Source organism: Trachymyrmex cornetzi, unplaced genomic scaffold (genome assembly GCF_001594075.2).
Source record: "Trachymyrmex cornetzi isolate Tcor2-1 unplaced genomic scaffold, Tcor1.1 scaffold99, whole genome shotgun sequence".
NCBI lineage: Eukaryota > Metazoa > Arthropoda > Insecta > Hymenoptera > Formicidae > Trachymyrmex > Trachymyrmex cornetzi.
In genome coordinates, this window is record NW_017300343.1 from 1,863,573 (window position 1) to 1,888,909 (window position 25,337).

The 25,337-nt window shown below is 33.6% G+C and overlaps 1 protein-coding gene across 1 annotated transcript in view; it reads right to left on the reverse strand.

Moving 5' to 3' along the window:
• Window positions 1–25,337, reverse strand: part of LOC108770258 (uncharacterized) — a 111,547-nt gene that overhangs the window by 85,708 nt on the left and 502 nt on the right. The window lies entirely within an intron of this gene.

Genomic DNA, 25,337 nt, shown 5'->3' on the forward strand with positions numbered 1-25,337 from the left:
TACATTTTCTCATTTTTACCAACATGAGAAAATACGGTATTAAAAAATTCTGAAAAAATTTGTAGAAAATTGCAAAATGATAGAGGACTTTTCGTTTCAGTTTTCTTAGAGTTCTATGAGAAGAAAATAAATAATTTTCGTCCCTTGCAGTTTTTCTGTAAAGTTGATAATATTTAAGTAAAAAATTATTGAAGACCAATTTTCGGCAATTTTTAACAATCAATATCTTGTCAACTATTGCGAAAATTGCAAAATGGTAGAGGACTTTTCGTCTCAGTTTAGTCCATTCTGCTCCTGTGCGAAAGACTTATCACTAATTTTCAAACACCCTGTATATATATATATATGTGTGTGTGTGTATATTACCGTCTGGTAACGATATGCCATGTTTTCTTTCAGAATTAGACATGGAAAAAGAGATTGTACATATAAAGTTCTTTAAATTACAGCAGCTGTTTAAAAAAGCAAAGATTTTTTAAATGCTAATCGAATAATTTTTGACATAAGAGATTATATTTTATTTCTATAATGTAATACCAAAAAGATATATATTACGGAAAGATATAATTATTTATTAAGAAATCATATTATAATGCGCCACTCTCTCTCGGAGCTATATCCAGTTGCGCAGTAATTATGCTAAACTTGCAGTTCTGCTAAGCAACCTGTTCCAATTAATTCAAACTTCATTTTCATGACTACGATGTTACTGCCGCTCATAAACGAATAGCGGCGTTATACATTCGTTCGTGGAAGTTTTCTATCGAGCAGAAAACTGTGTAAAAAGGTTCGTGGAAATTGACTAATTGTTTATGACAGATGAAAGCGCGATATTCACGGAATTAATTTTAATAATTACAGGAAAACCTAATAAAAGAGATAGAGAAGGGGGGGAAGGAAAAAAGGTAGAAGGAAAAGGAAATAAGAGGTCAGAGAAGATCCATAGGTAATTTTATCAGAAAGAGAGTTTGATATTACAAGCTCCGTTAGAGGACAAATAACCGTGAAAGTAGAAGAAATATTTACGCACGCGTTTGTGTAACGAAAAAACATTTACGTTACTTTACTATTAAATATACGTAAGTCCTTCAACTCTCATTAAAGAGATATATCTATTGGACGATTAAGAAATCGGATATTATTTGCAATATTCTTATTATTACTATATTTATAAATTTTTTTCCTTATAGAGAAAATGATTAAGAGTCATTAGACGATCGTTACGAATTTCTTGGCTATCACGTGCTCATTATTTCAACAACAAAGCTTAAGAGATATAATAACATCACTATGTAGATATGGCAGGATGAAGTTTCCTCTATACATATGCCATTAGAGCTCCCTTTTCGGGATCGACTCGGTTCCTCTCGCTATTATACGAGTTTAGGAGAGACACGATGAACGGGTCGTTCGTTGACGTACCGGCGCGGTGCGATGGACGGGGAATTGTGCGGCGTGGTTTAATGCGAGGCAGAGAGAAATGGAAAGGAAGCGTGGCGGGAGAAGAAAGTGGGGGATCGAAAATCGTCGGAGCCCGCCGACGGCCGACGGCGTACGACGCGCACTGCGTCGCGCCGAGACGCGCCACGCGGAGGTCGAACGTATGGAGGGCGGCGCGAAAACGGCCGAGACGCGACAACCTTGACTTCTTTCGTCTATTGTTCTTAGGATCTCCTCGCATGGAGCGACGGCCCTCAAAAGGGTGAGAGCTCGAACGAGGGTAGCCCCCCGGTAGCATGATATCGAGATCGGATAGCTAGGTACCTTCGCACTCGAACAAATAATTAGCCCATTTTTAGCTACAGGCTTAATGAATTATTTAAAAGGCGAGTTACGACTGATAGAAAGATAGGTATATCGGACGAAAGCGAAATGTTTTGTTCGGGAGAAAAATATGTTTTTCTTTTTTACACGCAGAAAATATGTTTTTTTCTAAATAAATGTAGTTTTTTAAAAATGTATCGGGGAGTCAAATGACAATAAATGCCAAAATATTTATTACGTCAATTTAACATGAAAAATAAAGGTATCGATAAAATACTGACACCAAAAAAAGGATTATTAAAATAACGATTGATACAGAAAAGATTTTGCAGTTTTTAAAATTTGTATTAACGTCAATTTTTATATTTATCCAAGATGTTTATTAACATCAATAAAATTGCTCCATTTAGTATGTGATATTATTACTCTAGTTCTGTTCATGATTACGTTTTAAAATTGAAAAAGATTTCGGCGCATGGTTTGTAGAATTGAATATATGCATATATATGTAAAATATAAATGCACACCGAAAATATTGAAGCTAAGATCTATTTTGACCGAAAATAGAATTTTTCTTACTTAATTAGATTTAATACAAAAAATTACCAAAAAAAAACTTACAACTGGCATCGTTAATTTTTTTATTGAATATTCAGAAGCACTCTACAAATATTATGATTAATTACAACATCGCACGTAAAAGCCGTTTCTATTTAAATGGGATTTGGTAGTTACCAGTATACAGATACCTGATTTGATTACAGACTTAAGATGATTACGCTACGATCGAATGAGTTGAACGAAGCTATCGCTCTGGCTGTAGCTATCGTGATCGAATTAATTCGATAAAGAGGACGAAACAGTATCCTCGTACGACATTCGCAGAACGTGAGTGACCAGCGTGTCTGAGCAACGAGGATAGGCGAGGATAAAGACGTAATACCTTTATCGACCACGAAAACTAACGGTGACGGATAACCTCAAGTGAAGCCCAACTAGTTCTAATTACGCACACTTTCATGGCGCTCCTACGATCGTATTGTAGACTTGAGTGAAGTAATCTCTCGTGCGAAGTAGGTTAAAAGAAGAAATTAGCAATTGTGACGTAGTCTAGTACTTGCGAAATTTCGCGCAATATTTACCGAGAGAATTTTATCGATACCGACACTCGTAATCTTCAACGTCGTTGGAATCGTCGCAAAGCCGTTAAATCTCCTGGGCAGGAAGTGTGACACTTAATAATACGCGCAATTTCCGTGACAGAACGATGTCTTTGAATTCGAAACGTACCAAATCGGCGGTAGGTTAATTATCGGTGACGCATGTGTGACGTATAAAACGACGACGCGACGTTGACGATGAAACGATAACGATAATAGCAAACTTGTAATTATATATAACGGAAGCCTTTGGAGCTCGACGGTCGGTGAAAGGCGTATAACTGTGACTAAAAATCCGCAATGCGCAGTAGTGTCACGCTAAATAAGTCAGGCCACGAGGACTCGGTTATTGCTTAACTTATCATCGTGCAAGAGAGAAATTTCAGCTGGATTTAAACGCTCGTGGAAATTCGATTCTTCAAACACTGCGTGTGGTACTCGAATTATCAAATGTCGAGTAAATACGCATAACAATACAGCTGTTTGTCAGAAGAGTGATAGATGCCAATAAAAATAAAATGTTTTATACCCACATATATACACGCGCGAGCGTCAGGCACGCACCAATTCTCTCGCGCTTAATTATTTCGATGTACGATATCCTATTTCATTTATATCATAAAGTATCCGTTTAGACAGCGTCAATACTTAAAAAAAGAAAACATCATAAATCGTTGAGATGACCTTTCGAAGCCCTTTAGATATCTAAGGCATATTACGTTAAACACAATATTTTCACAAGTACCTGCTTTTTTCAAAATAAAAGAAACGTTACGCACGTTATTTTCACGTATGTTACTCCGCGAATATCAGACTAACAAATTATAATAGATTGAAATATATAGCCCTAATCTCAATAGAAAAGAATCTTATCTGTGAATTATACGAAACCAGTAGGTAAACTCCTTTGACCTATTTCACGTATCTGCCACAAGGAACAAAATTGACTACCACGTTGTTCCCCCGAAGTTTTACGACGTTTCACGAAAGGGCATAATCGATGGGATACTAAAAGCTCGGGCGAGTAACAGCAGCCTCGAAGTTTCGATGCCTACCGTGCACCGAAAATAGACAAGTTCATATTTCTTATGTTATTATTCGATATGTTAATAACATTTTATTCCAACTAAATATTTGAATAACTCAATTTAGAATGTTAACTTGTATTTCCATATAGTTTATATAATATATTTAAATGTGTAATTTATTTTTATTTTTAACGATTAAAATGTAATTATTGCTTCGTATTGAAATGTATATAAAACAAATAAAATATTTAAAATATGTGTCGGATAATGTACTTTCTTTTATTATTCAATATCTAAAAGAAAATTATTATAAATAATAAGAAAGAATTGTGAAGAAAAAAAATTATAAATTCTACCGGTAGTTACACAGTTTGCAGAACAATATATAATGTACGATATTTAAGGAATTATCTACATCATTTCTTTTATGTGTGATAACTCGATGCAATTAAAATCGCACAGGGGTGAATTAATACGGTGTCCCGATTGACGTGAAGAGAAAGATCACTTGACTGTATCGCCAAAGCGAAACTAGGGCCGAAACAAAAGAACAAAAGTATGAGAGCCAGAAGCTAAATCGCCCCGTGGTCATTTTTCCGATTATCAGGGACGTTTAATCCGGTCTATATTCACTTTGTCGTCTCTTTTCGCACACGTCTTGTGCGCAGACCGCGCGATAGTGCGCGTGTGTACGTGTTTACGTGCGAAACTTTTGTCCTTCGTCGAGGGGTTAAGGGCCCCGAGAGCAGAGACGGAGAGAGATGCACTCCGGGCCGCTTCTCTCCGATCGATCAGTCGAGCCTGTTAAACGGCGGAACGGCAGCTTAACCACTTCGCCTGGAATAACGTCTCTGACTGGCCAAGCTTATCGCGCGTCGCGTCGTAAGTATCTTTCACGCGTCACAAATGTTCTCGTTTATACGTATAGTCATTTTATTTATATAATCATAGAATAATCCAATAAAATAATATAGAGTCTGACTTTTTCGAGTAATCTGTGTTGCTCTTAATCCGTGTTACACTTCTTTAAAATCAGCTTAATTCGTATGTATGAATAACATAAATATTTAAATGAGAAAAATAATGTTTGTTATAAATAACTAAGGAAAATATTTTATATATTTTATATATTTTATATTAATGAAAAATTACCAATGTGTTTCCAATTTTATTCAATTCTAATTCTTAATAGCCTTAATTCGGTTCTAATTTATTTGAGGTTACCATTGTAAATTATTTATAATATATTAATATTATATAAAAATAAAATTTACTATAATAAATAGATAAGAATTGAATTATCTGAAAAAAAAAGTTGGAAGACAATAAGATTGCAGTCTGCATTTTGAGATTAATTTAGTTGATCATAGAAATTATTTTTCATCATTATTAAAAAAGTTATGATATATATTGTAGATTATTATTTCATTACATATGTTATATATACAATGTACACACAGAAACACCCACACAGGATATTTTAGAAAATAAATAATATCATTTGTCTGACATATGAATGTATGAACGTGCAGCATTCGTGTCGATTAAATTTCAAGCCAAGTGGTTAACGCCCAATACGGATGGATTTCATCTGCGAGGAGAAACGCGATAAGAGAGACTCTTTAGAGTCGCAATGCACGATCGAGAGAAGCGAGCGTTTCGTTTGTTCAAAACGACGTTACGCGCGACATAATCGACCTATGTAAATAATCGAGGGGATCTCCGTCGAGAGAGCGGTATATATATATGTATATCGCGCGAGTATAAGTTCGAGTGATGGCTCTTAAATCAATATCTATACTTGCAATTTTCACGCATATTGAGTACGAACGTTTATATAAAAGTTTGTATATCGATAAGCACATTTTAGTGGTACGAGCGCCGCCGCAAGTATTTAGACGAGTATATGAAACTAAACTGTGAGAGAGAATCGGCGTTGAAGTTTAATCACCTGATATCAGACCTGATATCGAGTCGGAAATAATTGCATTGAATATTTCATATTCTTTATATGCGAATGCTGTAGCGTGCGATTTATGAATAATACAGATACATGTGCGAATTCTTTATTCCATATCTCTCTCGAACGATTTCGAGGTGCTCGCGCGCGCGCGCGCGCTTGAGATAAGATTAATATCTTCTTCGAAATAATTGATATCTTGCTCCGACGCTGTTGCCATGGATCACAATAGAAAAGATAGATACATATACTAGAAACGTTCAATACAAACAACAATAACCGCAAGAATATGAAAGTATATCTCGTCATCGACGATTCATACAATGGAATATCGAAAACAAATGAAATAAAGCAAAATAAACCCGTGAATGATCGACTCATCTTAAACTGAAAACATATATAATACTCTATGCTTTTTGAAATGTTAATTTAAATTTAAATAATAAATAAGTTAAATGTATTGACAAAATAATTAAATAAAAATAAACAAGTATGATCTTAATTTTAATTAAGCTTCATCTCACACATTCAAATTTAAGTAAAATGATGATCTCTTGAATTTAATTCATCCTTCATTGCACGTGTAACATATACAAGAGATACAAATAAATGTTTCGTATTCTGCGTAAATATACTTATGTAATCGTGCGATCTCAAATGTAACTAAGCTGTTTGCTGAAAAGAGCGACTTATCTCCGAACGAGATCTCGGCCATTTTGTAGGACGAAACGTGCAATCACGTGCAATTACATTCGTGATATACACTCGGTCGTGATGCGGTAGCGCGTTCGCAGTTTTCTTAATCACCGCGTCGCTATATAGCAATGATAAGAATATGTTTACACATCGCAGCTCGTACGCGGCAATAAGATCCGATGAAACTCGCGCGGCTCGGCCGAGAGGGATCGCTTTACCGCCGGTATGACGCGCCGATCAATATTATACCTGCGCGTTCCATTCTTCGAATGGGAATAATAATAGTAATTAGAAATTCTAACGATATCGTGATGCATTACACGAGCTATCGATACGTGAAACCTCCGTCGTTTTCACATCCCGGATACTCTGCATCAATGATACTTTGATATTTATATATACATATATAGAATATGTTTTCGCAATTCTTTACCTATATTTACCGTGATATATTGATTACTTATTTTCGCCATAGAAATTATACCGCGAATATTGCAACCTGTTCTTCTATTGAACGTATAATAATTTTTATTACTATCACTCGTACTTAAGTTTATATAATTAGTTAAATTGTTATTTTACTGCTTTTCATAGTCCATCGAGGATCAATATTTAATACAGAATCGCAATTATTTCTTTACACATTTGTATATAATACCATTATTTCTTTTTAATATATTAATACAGATGGTTCTATTGCAAACAGTAATAATTTTGTCACTCACAAATATCGCACGATCGATAAATACATAATAATTGTGCGGAATCGTTACACGTTTTCAAAGTCGATCAAACAGCGTTATTTACAACCGCGTAGAAATTTATTGCGTTAATTTGAACATATCACAGGGATTATCGGTAGACACGTAACGTTGCTGTTTCTGATCCGTTTGTATCCCCATTTATTCAATATCCACGAGAGATAATATGCCCTCTAGAGTAAGTTAGGAGAATTAACGCGTACAAGTCTCACTTTCCTATAAAAATCCACTGTTTCCTACCGCGAGGACTTTCAATCAATAATAAGAATGGAAATAAGAATTTATGTTAGAAACATTACTTTAAGTACGAAGCGCCACTATACGGTCTGAATGTTAAGATGTTGAATTATTATATATATTCATTTAAATGAATTAATTTCGGAAATTATAATTACATGCCGATATGGTTGCCGGACTTTCAACGCAATCAATCTGAAATATTAATAATTCCTCTAAATTTCCCAAATTCAATCTTAAAAAACTGTAATAAACTTATTGCGAAAAATATTGCCTTTTTCAATGTTCTACAAATATCCTGCTGTTATCGGGATTATAACCAATGCCAGTGTTGCAGTAACGGGATTACGAATAATGCGATATAGATATTTGCAGTACCGTTTCGCGATATACGAATGAATATCCGATACCTAAAGTGGATTAGATTTGGGAGTTATTCTCATATTTCTTGTTAGATCTTACGTTTTCATATGATAGATTTTTCGTCCGATACATATTTGAAAGATCGTCGCTTCCAAACGATAATACAGTTGTATAAATATTTTGTAGATGGATCGTAATTATTTTAAATACGACGTTCTTTAATCTCGTATAAATATTGAAATATTGGAACACTTTATTTGAATAATTTCGAAAATATTTTTGAAAATCTATTTATTCCGGACAACTTTATAATTCGTATAGTTCTACGATTGCAAGCACGATGAAAACGCGAGCTTGCAAATTTACTTCGACGCTGCAGAAAGTAGCCCGACGAGAGAATCTGAGCTTTGCAGATTGAAGATATTTAATACGGAGATTTCTAGCTACTCGATTCGACGTGGTATTGAATTGTCAACTTGATGACAGTTAAACAAGATGACACTGAACACTTCTTGTTGATACAAATCGAAGATTGCTGTTTAAAAACGCAAGTTTATATACGTAAAATTCCAATAAAGTCACGTTCAGGTACGGGAGATAAAAAGTTAACGTCGCTGAATTGAATTGTAATTTACCGTTGCGCGATTGTACTATCCTTTCACGATTACTGTAATATTGGTGCCCGTAATTCAGGCAAACATGGCGTTTCATGCGAACAATTCACTTTTGCAATATTATATCTAAATTACACGCATCGTTTGTCGGGATTATATATCGAAATTCGTATAATTTTAATGGCCGTTGTGTCGAAACGCACTGTTTTTGTCATTGTGTGGATGAAAGGTTCGATAATTGTCTGACTCTTTTATTTTCGGACTGAGCGAGTTATAAATCGGCATTCGCGCGCGCGCCATTAAAAGGACACTCAGAGAGCGGGGATCGTCGATGTGTATCTACGTCGTTGAATCTCGACAGAGTTACACGCCCCCGGGGTTGACGTCATTGACCCAACTTCGGATACCTCCTTTTCATTAGTCCTTTCTCGACGACGTTCTCATCTCATCCACTTCTCTCCAGGACCACAGATAGTCTATTTACTCATTGATTTTGATATCGTACACATTTCATAAATAGCACGGATTATACAAATACCTTTGTGATGTATAAAAGTGTTTTATGCTTTTTACGTTACAAAGATATTAATAATAACTAAATTCGTGTTCACAGCAATACACACGCTTGTGTTTAATTAAAACATTGAAAAACATCGTTTTATATGCGTAACAACAACGAAAAATCATCGTACATTTTGTACGATGATACAAACTAATTACAACATAATTAAATGGCGAACGAATCTTTATTTGGAGTATTTTTTTTCCTGCTCTCGCTATGATTTGCAAGGCAAAACCTTTTCGCAGAGGACATAACTCTTTCGCGAATGATCGAGACTTCGTAATTCGAGATCCAACGACATTTTCTACTTTACGAACGCGAAATCAGCGAAATACCGTGAAGTACGCTCGGCCGGCGATACGACGAAATATTTCACGGCATTTTCTTTTGTTCGCCAGCCAACGGTGGATCGAGACGACACGGCGGGAGTGCGCCATGAAAAAGGATCTCCGAGAAAGCTTCGCACTGATGAAAGTACCATCCTCCGTCTCTTATTAAGATCTCTTATGTCGGTATTAATCGTAGCTGGACTACACTGTACATATGCGAAAATACTGTTGTTTACGATGAAGCGTCACCTCGTAGAGCTAAAAAGAGTTTTATCTCAGATACAGAATACATCGCTCAGATTTCATAGCACTATGTACGTGTCTGTGCGTGTAGAAAAAAGACTTTATTTTGTTTTAAATTTGAAATTTAAACTCTTTAAATACCTACGACGCAACACACACTCCTCTTTCTCTCTCATCCTAAACTCTAGAGGAATAATAATTTCGTTGCCTTCCGTTTATATATTCATTGATTCAAACATAATACTCACATATGTATAGCCGAGTTAACCACAACTACCACGAGGGACTTCCCTCGTGCTATCTCTTTCTCACATGAGTATCTGCGTGCAGCGCGTGTAATCGTGATTTCATCGAGTCACGTCGTGTTACGTAATTTCGTCGGCCACGGATATCTCCGTTCTGTGTGGCGGCAGCGCGGAAGAACTCGTCGAGAGATCCGAATAAAGGCCAATTCACATTCACGTTAAGTCGACGTCGCGCCGACGTGCGGAAACGAAACATGCCAGCTCGTATTTATTTTTTGGCGTTGAATACGGCACGAGCCATGGGTATCTCACGATTCTTTTTCAACGTACGTATGTCTATTTGTTCATTATAATTGATTTCACAACTGTGTAACTAATATATTAAATATATATATATATATAACATATTTATGTATATGTATATTTAATATATAACTTATGTTCTATAAATCAATAATTAATAATTACTGCAATTTGATTAAGAACAGATTTTCATTACAGCATATAATTTAGCAATTAATCCCTTTTATTCTCAACTCGGATTTTATAAAGAGATACATATTTATGCGGTAAAGTTCTATATCTTAAGACATTTGTTTCCTTTTTGCCTCCCCCCCCCTCCCCTCTATAGATTTTATTTCGTTACATGCTCGCATATGCTCGCGTTACTTGCATACGTACGTTTTTATCCCCAGAAGAATAAAGTTAACACTTTTTTGTCTATCCCTCGGCTAAATCACCGAGCGTCCGAAAGTGAATTCTCGGTTCGTCGCACGCGTCCTCCGCGTGCGCTCGTTCTCGCGCGTGTAATCATAATTTTCATCGTGTCACGTTGCAACACACACACACACACACACACATACATATATTACATCAGCAGCCGCCGTCGCATTTACATCGTCATCGTCTCCGGACACCTTCGGCCCGCATAACCGGTGTACATAATCGATATCGCCATACCGAAATGCCTTATAACACGAGTTATTGATTCGCAACTCCACCTCTGCATGCCGGCGTGTACGCGCATAACGCAGCTATAATAAACTACCGTGTACATGATGACTTGGTCGCGTTGGGCATAAATATTGTTAAAATTACAGCAGAGGGGAAGATCGACCCGGAAGAAAAGATCCAATTGATCGGAAAACAGATGGAGCGAGCGACCTTTCTTCACGTGATCAACCTTGAATCTTCGGGGTCGCTCTTCTGTCGGTCACCAAGTATATGGTCACGAATGCTCTATCCGACAGCGTCGCTTGCGTCAACGATTCTTGCAGTAATTCTTTTTGTACATTCTTTTTGTAATACGATTATCTCGCTGCGAAATGGTAACGTACGTATACATATTAGTGTTGCGAGACAATACATGCACACAGTTTCGATTCTATTGTTTCGCAAATCCTTTCTTTGTGAAAACATGACCGGAATTATGTGACAGAATTAAGATGAATATTTAAAGGGGGACAAGGTTTCGATTATTAAATTAAAGGTGAAATTGCGAATTTTATTTTCAAGGGAAAGAATAAATGGACATAATTCTTCGTTTAGATATTATTTATTGCTATAATTAAGAATTTTTTTATACGAAACTTGTTAAAAATGTAGGAGTTTTCGGTGTATGTTATAATAAAAACAGAAATTTTTGAGTGCCTCGCGTTTTGCTACAATTTCGTGACTTTTAAAGCAATCTACTATTTTCTGATGTAGTTTTTCTCAAGACACTTTGCTTTATAGATTGAATCTAAAATAGGCCATTAGAAAAATATTGTTACAAAATAATAACAGTATAAATAACGTCAATTTTCATTGATTAGAATTTTGCATTTATGTTGCTATCATTTTGTAATAACATTTCTCTAATAGTCTATTTAAGGTTTAATCTGTAGAGCAAAGTGTTTTGAGGTAAACTAAAACAGAAAATAGTAGATTACTTCCTTAGAAGTAAAGGAAACGTGGCAAAAAACAAAAAACTCGAAATTTTCGGGTCTATCTTCAACGACTCACTAAATTTCTATTTAAAAAAAAATTTTTTTATTACAAATTAATTTTTTACATCTTAAATATAGTAATAACATTTAAATAGAGAACACTATGTCCATTAATTTTTTTCCTAAAATACATTTGCAAATTTCAGCTGTAATTCAATCAAACCTTTTGTAATTTATGACTATTCTCAATTTCAGTTGATGTTGTCTATACACTCATTATCATTTGAACAAGAATCTTGTTCTAATACAATGAATAAACAATTTATTTTATAACGTTTACTTGTGCTTGAAATGTACAAATATACAAATAGAGATAATAATAACAATAGATGATAATAATAAAAGCACAATAAATAATAAAACAACAATATAAATTATATAGTATAATTTTTTTTGCTTTTAATGCACTGACCATGTCAATTCTTCTTCAATAGTGGACTTTACATTTTGAATCTTTGAGACTCGACTAACAAAAAAATATATCCATTAATCTATTTAACTGTTATGAATCATTATGCAGTATTGAAAATTGGAATCAGTTGTTTGCATACATATATGATCGCTTTTGTGAATGGCGTTCTCGGAGGTGTGAGTGCATGTATTTGCTTTCGACTAATGCAAATATTGTGATGCGAATTGTGTAACGAAGACGTTAGGCATAGAGTAATATATGCGATTATGTATGTATGTATATACATGTAACGCGGAATATGTACTCGCGATATGCTCTCATCTATACAATGAGTATAACATATTACAGGCAATTGCTAATATAATATTGCCGATTGGAATATTGCGAGAAATGAATGTAAAAAACTACATGTATTTCGATAAATATTATATCTTACTACTTTATTACGACGCTTTCATGTGCGAGCATCCGCAAATAGGAAAAGATACGGTATCGTTGAAGATAATTTCGAATGATATACACGCGGAAGTACGGTTATAATATTAGTTTTAAAGCAATTAAATTATATGCGTCATAAAATTCTGGCATCGATTCTAACTATAAAGGCAAATAACTGCGAAAACGTGAAAGTTAATGTACCGGGTGTTACGAAAATATGCTCCATTCCTTTCTATGAATCGCTTCACCAATTTGAAAGGGATCTTTCCGCGGAAATATTTCGACGAGGTATTATTGGCTTTTTAAAGATCAGCAATTAAAAATGGAATAACATTTTCTACAAACTAAACTTTGGAAAATAAAATTAAAGTATATCGGAAAATAATATATCTTTTTTTTTCTTAAAGTATTGAATATCAGAAAATAATTTTTTTTTTAATCTAGATGCATTGTTTAAAATTTTAATTCGCATGTTTCAGTGACTTGAGCAATTTTTATAAATTTTGTCTTTTTAAATATATTTGTTAATTTCCATAAAATGTTTCTGGATCGCACTAAGACCAACAATATTAAAATGCAGTAGTCCAACAGAATCTAATAGAGCCGGATGGCGTTGGTAGCGTTTACAATGAATATTGCGTATTCCTTATGCGGAACGAGTGGTAGTGGAAACAGCCTTGCGGCTCTACTTTCTATTGTGTCACGGAGAAGGATGAGGCCTTCGCATGCCGACATATTTTGACGTTTCGTTCTGCGCATTATTTTTCAGGCGGCAACGCGAAGTAAGGCATCCGTTTTGAGGAATCCTGTAAAAGGACTGCGGCGGTAATCGTCGAGATTAACTCTTTCAGAGGCACCCGGTGTCGACATATATCTGATATAGTGACTAATTTTTCTTGGAGTAACGCACGAAATGAAATTGCGTTTTAAACAGCCTTTACTCCTCGTAATGCTCTTTGCAGTGCTTTTAAATATTGTATCGTTACAGATTATCAAATAAGTACGTGATTCTTATATAAGGATTTTGTATGTGTGGTATTGGTTTTGTAAATACTAAAATTTACTTATTATTCAAGAAACATCAAAACAGATACATCTCGATTTAACTTTTTATTTGTAATATTTACGAGAAAAAAATTTATATTATAATATAAATATTTACATTTTTTTAATATACCTATCACCTTTTCTCTCTGTAAATTATAATTTCTAAATTCAATCAAATTCTATAAAATTTTATTTAACCTAAATACTCTTGAAATACTAGTGAAAAGAATACTAGAGAACTTAATAATTTGTACATATAAGAGAGAGATAATAAACATATATTTTAAATTAATCTTCTTATTCTGACAGGATATAAAAGATGATTTTATGATACAACTTAGCAACTTTCGTATCGTAGTGTTGTAAATCTCATGGAGAAGTTGCAGTATATTCTACCTGCCAATAGCAAATTATTAGTATTATTATACTACTTTACGACGTACTTCGCTTCTTGTACACACAACGCATTATGCGAACCGGCTTTAATCCTATATGTTGATAATTAAATCTATTAACCAATTAACCTGTAAACCGTTAGGGAATACGGTACGGAGAATAGATCCGGATAGTTTTCTTGGATAGAATATTGGCACGAGAAATCTCTATCCTCGAATATTCGAATGAGATTCGCATTCTCTAGAATACCTATTGTCCTCTTACACCTGGACCTGTTTTGCTTGTCGTTAATGCCCTTCTCTCTCCTCATTCCCCATTTTCAACTCATCATTCGTTTTTGCATTTTTTTCATCAAAAACGTTTTCACTAGCTAGAGAGCGCACAGCTTTTACGCAGAGGACCTAGCACATTTTACATCCCTGCGGCAACCATGAAAATTCATCGCATAGACTTACATAAATATTTCCATTATGGTTCTTTTCACTCTTTTATTTTTTATCTTTGTCTCTCTCTCTCTCTCTCTCTCTCTCTCTCTTTCTTTTATCTGTTTCTCCTCCTATCTTTGTCCCTTTTGAATGCACTGTGGTAGATATTCTTCGACTATCGGTTACGTCGCTTTTAATTAACGTTGTCGCGCGTCATTCGGAACGATTTATTCCAAGTTGAAATTAACGATTGGACAATTGTGACTTCGTTCCGCGAGAAAATGAGAACAGGGGGAGAGGGGAGGAGCAGAAGAGAGAAGAACAGAAAATTTATATGAGATGATTATGAAACTTATATATTATTGATGTGATAGCTTTTAATAACGCTGAATATCTAAATGTTACAACTCATGGTCGTAATAACACACGCGTCACAAATTGCGTATCCCTTGGTGAATATAAGTTTATTAATTTTAGGTTCTCCGCCAGTATTTTATGACACCAAATGTGTGCGATAAAAATTCAATAATAACAGTAATAATAATGACAAAATGCGATAGCAGGTACATTCAGACAATTTAGCACATTATCATTGTTTAGTGAGCAATGTATTTTTACGAACAAATATAATATGTCAAAGAATGAGAATGTATATTGTATTATACATAATTTTTTCAGAAATAGTGTATATATTTCCATGTACATATAGATATCATATTCGCATATTAAGATTTGCTTCTGTTTATATTTTATTTATTTTATATTTGCAACGAATCGATATAACTCAAATAAAAACCAATAAAAAGTTAACATATTGCGTCGTTTTAGTGCAGCTAAATAATCGAACACAATTATCATATAACTGCACTTTAATTTTAATTATAGTTATTTTTATTTTCGCTATAAAGATATCGCTAGCCAATGGACTATAAAATGTGCAAGGATCCAGAAAAATTTGTTTTCTTATGATCATCGTTAATTTCATTAATTATTTAATATGAGAATGTATCGAACGTGACAGATGGCTCGTTTAAACAAGACTATTATCGATATTGTCACTGCACGGCGTGTGATTTCTATGCAAAACCGACGTGAATGAACTTCTAAGGGTCCTTGGGACGAAAGCGAGACGGAGTTGAAACAATATCACATTATAGAGCCAGTGGCACGTCCTTGATTCGCCTCAATTAGACCAATATTTCATTGCGTTGTATCAACGCGCTCGCGATCAAGAAATCGCCGATCGCTCCGCTTCTCCAGCGAATGTTCAATTCATTTTGCTGCGATTGTTTAACCCCTAACCGCACGGTCGGCTAGACACAGCCAGAATGATTTCATCGTTCAAAATGAATCGTGAGCGCAAAATATCTGTCCTCTTATCTGTTTATCTATTTTTGTCCGATTTGTAATAACTATACCGTATATGATTTTTTTTAATAGTTGGGAATATTTACAATGTCTTAGTGTTAGTTGATCGAAGTATCCATTTAATATCTTGTTTTTTAGATATTACATATTTTTGTTACGTTTCGATTTATTAAATAAATTTAAGGAATTTGTTTTCCTAAATCGTAGGATATATATATATATATATATTCATTTTTGTAATACATTTAAGAAGAGATTTGAAAAAATAAGCTATTCAATCATAAGATTAATGAAAGTATTAACGATTTTTCCTTGGAAAATAATTTTGAGATGCATATTTTTGTAAAACGTATAACCAATTTAGCATTGATATGTATTTATTTATTCTCGTTGCAAAAGCTTTTATTTTTCCTGTAGAGATTCAATGCTTTTCAAGAAAGAATAGGATAATTAATATTGATGCTTGTGACAACGGAAATTGCTCCAGTTGTATCAGATCAAAACATGATTTATAAATCAAACAAGATTTTTAAAACGGCTACTGTGCAAAATAAAGCTTATCCAAATTAAAATAAATTGAATGAAAATAAAATTTTACCCAAATTTTTCAACTTGGCTCATACGTTCTATTGTTACTATATTTGAATAACAACAATTATATCTACAATAAATAGATTTAAGTGTTTAATACAATAGCGATAATTTGGAAAATATTTGGGACAATATGTTTAAAACATTCGACAAAACTACATCTACGCTAACAAAGAGCACTCACATTTTCTATTTACTACGAGTATTCACATAACATTATGTGATAGCGCTTTATCATTCTAGCAGCGATAAGTAAATTTTTTCTTGGACTTTCCCGAGTATGAACACTCGAGACAAACTTGTTATTAGATGTACTATTACGTACTTTGTTGTTATATGGCTGATTGATTCATTTGTCATCATTTTCAAACACGAATACTCCGTATCCATAAATAATCACGAACGAGTTCCACTTTCGCAATGTAGATATACATTCATATGTAGCAGTTTCATTTGCGCGATGACCTAAATACAGAACAGTCCTAGAAACCCCGGATGTCCTTTTAATCATTTTATAAACTTCTTTAATCGGTTTCGAGATTAATTTTTGTGAACGTAAATATCAAAGATCAGCATATCACATCTATCCATGTTTTACCATAGTAAATTTTTGCAATTAAGCTTCAAATCCAAATGTATACTGATTTACTGAAATATAAAGTTCACTCGAGATTAACAAAATTCATTAAACACCGGAAAAGCCTTCTATTTTCATCGTTAATTACACAAGAACTGTAAATGCCTTAAGGAAAAGTCGATTTCTAAATAATTTGTTATAAAGAAACGTACGGTGAGATTCGTACAATTTTTATTAGAATGGTTTGTAGATGGACACAGCTCTTTTCCCTCGCACAGCACTATTATCTGGCACTTTGTCGCGTCCGGCGCGTCGTTAAAATCATGAAGAAAATATCATTTTTCGCCGGAGAAGGCAACCTGGCGCGTTCGCGTACGCGCGCACTTTTCGTGGTTTTCCATTCCTTTTTTCATTTTAAACTATCCTTTTGATACGAACTTCGGCAATCCGGCTGTTGAAAGTTCCAGAACCATTTATCAGGGTGCTTTTCTTGTTTTTTTTTATTTCTTTTTTTTACGGTTACTCGCGCGACCGTCCGCATAGCATCTTTTTTTACGTAACGTTCGGTCAAAAGCGAAGTAACGTGAAAGTAGCTCGGGAAATAAATATTCCGTCCGCATGGGGGGATTATGCGAAACCGCGGGTCACGTATAAAAGTCGACGGCCCCGATGAAATCTCGGAAGAAATGGCAAAACTGTTTTCATATCGCGAGACTCCTTACCATTATGTGAGAATTTATAAAAGACAGTTTAACACGTTCATCCTCGAGCGTATATTTCTTACGTGAAATACCAATATCAAACTATAGTAAGTAAACGTATAAATATTTACAAGCAGATATATACTTAAATCATATTTATTTTAAACTTATAGATAATTCTGTGAAAAAAAGGGTAACTCTGTTAAGATCGTTTTCTGGAAAAATCCGAATGATATAATCTTATCTTATCTAAACATAAATTTAATAGTAATTAAGGATCGATCGTTATAAGAATAATAAATGAAAGAATATGTACATTCCTCAATTAATCTACGGGTTAATTACAAATATTATTGGACTGATAGTGTTAAAGCTGAATTAAGACTCAAAGTCGGATTTATTGTATAGCTATTTGTGACAAAAATATATCTTCCATCACAAAAACTAACATTGTTTTAAGTTTTACATATTTTAAGAATAAATAGTCAGAATAAAAAACGTTAGAAATTGTAGTTTTCGAGTACGATACGAATTAGCAAAACCGTTAATAACAGTCAATTAATTACTCAGTGATTTGTATCTACATATATGTATAATTTTAAGTATAAAACTATGAACACGTCTAATATTTCATCAGAAGCACAATAGAAGTAGTACAATGTCGCGTCATTGATTCGTTACATCGTAAACATGTATTCAAATTTACGCAGAACAAAAGGATGAGAGAGAGAGAAGCGTCGGTTTCTCGCGGCTCGTCATGCACGTTTGAAAAATGAATGCCTTTTAATCGTCGCCTGAAATCTATATGAGCGAGAGCTCTCGTTCGCTTGCTCTCGGTAGTCATATCGGTGCAATCGCTCCGATACGTTGCGCTGGTGCACTCACACAGGCACTCGTCTGGCCGTACACAGCGTGAACGTGAGTGCGCGCGCGGTTCATGTACCAGTGCAATGCACAGGTAAGTTCACCTTTGAAGCGAGCAGGTATATGCAATATGCATCCGCGGGCTTGGCGCCGTGAAAGTGCAGGTACGTATATTTGATGTGAAAAACCCGGTTCTAAAAACGAGCCAGCTAGCACAGGACACGATCTTTGAGCAAAACGTATACGTGCCACGAAATTGTACAATATCAGACGATATCTGATAACTGATATAAATTTTTATTGATTTTATACGTAAATTTTACAATATTTATAGTAAAAAAGCAAAAATTTATAACGAAAAAGCAATCCGTTAATAATTAAAATATAAAAAATATATACACTGTTAAAAATGTTTGTGACTTTACAATACCCTTGCGATAAAAGTATGCAGTAAATTTATAAATCGTACAACGTTTTGCTGTGGTTTCACAATATTTGTAAATTTACAATAGAAATTTGTTGTGAATTTACAAAACTGGAGCGCCACGCATGCGTATTTGCATATACTTTACCACAAAATGTTATCGTAATTTCACAATATAACTGTTTAAATTTACATCACATTTTTGTTGGATAAAAACTTACAATACTTTTGCAAGTTTACAACAGAAATTTCTTACAGTGTAGATATTTTCGAAAGAAGATGATTTCTAAAATATAATCCCACACACACACACACACACACGCATATCTTTTCATATAAGAGATTAATGCAGCTTCAACACTTGTTATATATACTTTATCTTATATACTTTCTTTTAACGTATTGTAGATAAACATTGATGATAGTCATGACACAGATTGATAATCAAGATTCTGCAATGAAGAATTTAAATCGATTTATTGATCAAATTTGTACGTCGATATTAATAACGAATGGTTTCAACGTTTGATGAATTTTGTTGTTAAATTTAATAATATGATTTCTTGCCCGTATAATTTGACGCGATGCAATAGTAATGCAGTCTGGCCAAAATCGATACGCGCATCAGCCATATACCTATACGTAGCACAGTGCATTCTCGCGAGGCTGTATGGTTGCTTCCTCTCCTGTGTTATGCGTTAGACGTTTACATGTATACAGAATAAACTTTATTACAATTACTGACTTGTTCGTAAGCAGAAAGCTTCCTTAACGTATGAGTTTCTTTAATTGACTAGTACCAATTTTTACATGTCAGTACGGTACAGCTACGGTACCGAAGGAATATTGGAATGATAGAAATGGGCCAAAACTTATAATACAGTACTATTATAGTACGGAGTTATTGTACTAAATACAAACACGATATTGCAAATATACTGTCTCAATACTGACATCTGACACATTGATTTTGGATAATTTTAGCAAAGAGAGAAAGAGTGAGTGAGAGATACAATGCCAGAAATGTACACAGTAAAAAATCGTGCGTCCATATGTAGAATTTTTCTTATGTTATTACATAAGAAAATTTTGATTATTACTTCAATGTAAAATAAACGTATAACTGATATGTTATTATTTTTGTAACATTTTCATATGTTAGATTCATGTCACCTTTCTAACTTAACAATTGCGTATGTCAATTAAAAATGGAATATTATTTTGAGTGTTTTTAATACAATTGTTTCAATTAATCTATATATCTCAAAGTTAATTTAACATCTAAGAATTTTTTCATTCACATTATACGAACAAAATGGATCTCCTGGGACATGTAAAAAATGTTAAAATTAACATTTTCTTTTTTACTGTGTACTAATAATGTACTGACTCAATGTGTCAGTACTATTATGCAATACTGATCCACACATTAGGTCAGTACCATATCATTGTTTTTTAAATACGGGTACTGAAATAGGAAACTCATTTTTTGGTACAGAATCGATACTTCGCCAGAATTCAATACTGATTTATCGTATAAATTCCTACTTGAATTTTTATTTTTACACACAAGCCACTGTTTGAAAGCAATATAAGAAATATATCCGTTTTTTCAAATCAAACTTGAAATCAATAATTTAGTATTCGTTGAAAACATAAAATTGCGAAAGATTTTGTATGAATCGCGTTAAGTTACTTCATTAACTCCGTCACGTTAACACTGTAAGATTTGAAAAAAGAGATGTGCGTTTTAATTCCGTTACACATTATACAGAAGGTAAATTTCTAGAGTTTTCCACCGAATAAAGCTACGAATGAAAAATACGCAGTGATATTTTTGTCGAATCCTCTTACTTTTTCGTCGTCGAAATGCTACGAGAAGTAATTTTGCTTTTGTCAAGCGACGCGAAATATACGACTGTTTTAAAATTGCTTGTGTGGTAAATGATATCCGTATAATTTCGGTAGGTCAATAATAATCCGCTATATTTCCCATAATTACAATCGCAACCATGTGTATTGACAAACGTAACTTGTAATTATTCATATTTTCATTGGTTTTGCGTATGTGACCTATTATCTCTCTCAACGTAATTTTATAAACCGTGGATTATCCTGGACGAATTAACAACGATTTTATTACACATAATGAAGAACGATATCGTATTATTTACTGGAAAATAATTAAAGGCATGTATATATAAAATTGAAGTAGAAAATAGAAATGACAATAATATAATATATAGATACCACACAAAATTTCAGAAAATATTCTTTTTTTACACACACACACACACACACATATATATATATATATATATATATATATATTTGATCAAATATATCTTTTTAAATTTCAATTACTATTGTTTAATAGTCATATAATAAGTATAATTATAATTTATATATATATATATATATGTTTTGTTTCATATATATATAAACACATTCACGCGCGCGCGCACATGTAATTTCCTTATAGCCATTCTAGCAAGCATTTAAAGAAAATAAAAACCGCAAAAATAATAACGTTGCAAGTAAAAATATGAAAAGTATTAATAACAACTAAAATCTCATAAAAAAAAAGTAGAATCGAGACTTCAGTCCAAAGATTAAATAACAAGTACTTTACTCATTTTGTTATTAAACTAAACTGTTGAAACTGACTACAATTAAAGAGCAGATAATTGATTCAAGAAGCACGAGCTTGCTTATTTGAATAAAAGTAAGCTGTATTTATCGGCAATAGTTAGTGATCGTTGCCTCCTTTGAAGAAGGTAACCAGGTAACTTGCTATTTGACCACGATCTCTCTGCTGGCTTCTTAAAAATCCAATCTAAAAGGACCATAAAGGATTGGGTACGGCCCTGCAGGACGGGCGGTTCTGTCGGCCAGGTGGTCCAAGCCAAATACCACGATATCGTTCTTCTTGCGGACATTTATGCTCCGCTGTGCTGCCGGACGAACGAACAGACGGACAGGTGTGAATCGTGGTGTCCGTGGCGCAATGTGCGTACCGACCGACGTGTCGCGCGCGCTCAACGAGAATAACGGACGCGTGCCACGTGCACAAGTCAACGAAGTAAGAGAGGAAGAAGGAGAGAGAGAGAGAGAGAGAGAGAGAGAGAGAGAGAGAATATTCGCATACATCACTGTTGAAACAAAAGAATCGCATTCATGCGAACGAGACTTTCTCGACAATTATCCTTATTATACTCTGTTGGTCTCTTGGAATGGGCGATCATTGTAATTTCGAAAGTGCATAGTTCTTCTCTACTTTTAACACAATCTTTACGTTTGTGATATAAAGCACGGTGGGGTAAATATTTGACATTTTTTTTTATCCCGCGATATAGATCGTGCTCTAAAGCTTGTAGGTAAACTATATTTTAGGTAAAATTATTAGATGATCTCTTTTTTGTAAATTGTATATTGTATAGTTTAGTTAAATTAAATAGTTATCAAGTGTATAGAGTTAACGTCATGTTAGTGTACGTATATCAATACCAGTTTTCTACGGTATCTCCATTCAACGTGCTAAAAATAAATAATGGGTTCGCTAAGCTTAGATATTTATTTTTAGATCTCCAGGCAGCGTTCATGGTTACTGAAGTACAATTTCGGTTCAATGCTTAAACGCAGATTTTGTTTCACTATTCTCACAACTATAATATGTATTATTTAGAAAACTATTCAGCGACACATTAATGAGGTCTGTAAATATATATAATCAAATTAAAAAAAAATTTTAATAACATAAATTTATAAAAAAAGTATTTTTCTTTGTTATATTGAGTTTTGGACGAATATATAACGACGAGACAGAATGAAAAGTGAGCTAGGTGCTGTTCAAATTTTGCGGAATGAAAATGACGATGAAAATACTGATAAAAATGCTAAAGCTATATTGATCGCATGCGACAATATGTTTCGGTTGGCGTAAAATGACCCATTTTGATCGCCACTAAATCGATAACGCTAAAATACGTATATATATGGAATCAGAGAATATTACCAAATAAGCTAGTATTTACGAGCATACAATTTAACATTTATATATAAAATAACGATCCAAATAATAATTAATTTTCTGTTTTTTTTTCAACCTACACTGCGTGATTAATTTTTTTTTAGTAAAAATATATTAGAAGATAAATTGGCGAAAATGTCTAAGATATAAAAGAGAATTTTAAAAAAAGATTTTAATTCGTGTGTATTCTTGTAAACACATTAATGATAATGATAATGATGATGATAATGATATTAATGATGATAATGTCAATAACAATAATGATAATGATAATAATAATAATAATAATAATAATGGTAATAAACTACTGTGTTCAAAGACACGAAAGAGAATAGAAAGAAAAATATTCAAAATACTCATCTCGTTTTATTTCCAGGAAATTTTAATTACAATACGTAAATCTACGCGCACGAACCAAAGGGGATTAAAAGTGGCGTCGGTATGTGGGGGAGGGAGAGGGGAGGAGCATAGGTACTTGCCACGGAGTTAAAAGCACGACAGATTATGTGCAGCTAACGAATTCATGATGTTATTGTTTTGCCGAGTGTTACATACTTCGTAAAACTTTATAGCCCTAATCTATCTGACAATAAGATGCGGTGTCTCTCAACGGAAATAGCAAACGTCGTACAGAAGAATAAATATCTGACGATCTAAATGGCGTTTGTTTATAACCACCATGGAAGAATTTTCCATGATATTTACGAATAAAGAAGAAGAAGGAATCACGACTGTAAACATACAATCCAGATGTGAGGGACGGACATATTCCGAAAAGAAAAGACGAATTCCACAAGCACGAGGCAATCTCGCAGTTGCAAGCCTGTGCACCACTGTCATGTGTAACTCGGTCGAGAATGAGTTTAAATCTAGCTCAACGAAGAGACCGCTTTTCTCCTAGGAGCTAGGTATCTCTCTTAGTTTGACTAAGTTATATCAATAGCACGGAGAATGCGTAGTATATCGATATATATTTTTTGAAATGAAAAACAAACAGGAAACATACAAGTGAGTAAAAATAAAGAAATTTCTGGGCAAATAATCGTGATAAAATGTTGAGTATTTCTTGTGTTAAAATGTTTATGCGTAAAAAACTTACTGCTAGCCAAAATATTTTAATAGCAGAATCGATTTCGGTAGTAGAACTTGCAGTAAGTTATAATATATGTCATATATGCGGTATAAATAATAAAAGTTCTTTTAAGAAAATATATACATATAAATGAATAGCGAGATTATTATAATTCGCGTATGTGATACAAAGCTAGTTCAAAATACGAAATTAATCGACATCGTATTAGAAATGATTTTGTCATGCTATGTCACTCGTTTCATTGAACGAGCGAATCTATATTTACCCACGTAATACATCTTGTTTTTGACATCATTAATGCGCAACTATCTCGACCGCAATAAATCAGTTTTTCGTCGCACATCGATGACGTCGCCTCCGAATAACGGACGTACAACTCTCGCGAATGTGAATTTCGATTTACTCTCTTGCGTCATCAATCGTACGAGTTCGCCCGCGTTCATTGATTAATAAATAAATATTGCGAGTTTTAATTATGAATTACTTCCTTTTTAGATAGAGCGATATTAGTTGGAATTAGCATCGACTTTGAAAAATGAGATAGCTGCATTCTACTTAAAAAAAAAATCGTTCGCGTGTAACATTACGTTATATTGTACCTAGCAGAAATGTAAGATGTAGTATAACAACGACAAAACAACTTTAACTCGCTCTTTCAACATATTCATTTTGTTTATGTAACTTGCATATTCGATTCCTATTTGTATATCCTAACATATGTGCACTAGGAAAAAAAAATACTAAATTTTGATAAATATTTATTTTAATAATGTCAATTAAACATTTATTCAATAAAAATAATAGTTAAACCAAATAAATATATCTTTATATTAAATAAATATTTAGTTGGCACTATTCAAACAAATGATTTATAAAAATTTAATATATTTTTTTTATGTATATATGTAACGTTATTAATAATCTATTTCATCACGATATAATTAATTTTCAGTGCTGCGCGAATTAGTGCAGATTAATTAATAATAGTGTAATTTCTTCAAACTTGTTAATCGAAGAAATA